Below are 440 nucleotides of genomic sequence, written 5' to 3' on the forward strand. Positions count from 1 at the left end.
CATCTCCAAGTCTAATACAATTCTTTGAAAATTGAACCTAAATTGAGGAAACTCAATCTCATTATATGCTCTACTGTTCTAGTACACATGAGGGACGGCCATAATATATATGAGTAGATCCAACTATTTTTCAGTAAAATAGTTCAATATTCTTTCGTTAAACTCTTACATCCCAACTTAAGGTAGTATTTGATATATATATGTGGTGTATTATAAAAGATTATAACAAAAAATAATCGCTTTGTAGTAACTTATACTTTAAAATGATCAATTTCGATAAAAATAAAGAATATCTGATCTATTTTTATTCTATGAAATAATCAAGAATAAATAACAAATTAAAAAGTTAAACAAAAAACTTTGACTTTTAAATATAGATTCATGAATCACAAAAAATTTTAGTCATATGAAATTAATTATTGATATCAATAATATCAATT

This window comes from Arachis ipaensis, chromosome B05 (assembly GCF_000816755.2).
Source record: "Arachis ipaensis cultivar K30076 chromosome B05, Araip1.1, whole genome shotgun sequence".
In the NCBI taxonomy this organism is placed as follows: Eukaryota; Viridiplantae; Streptophyta; class Magnoliopsida; order Fabales; family Fabaceae; genus Arachis; species Arachis ipaensis.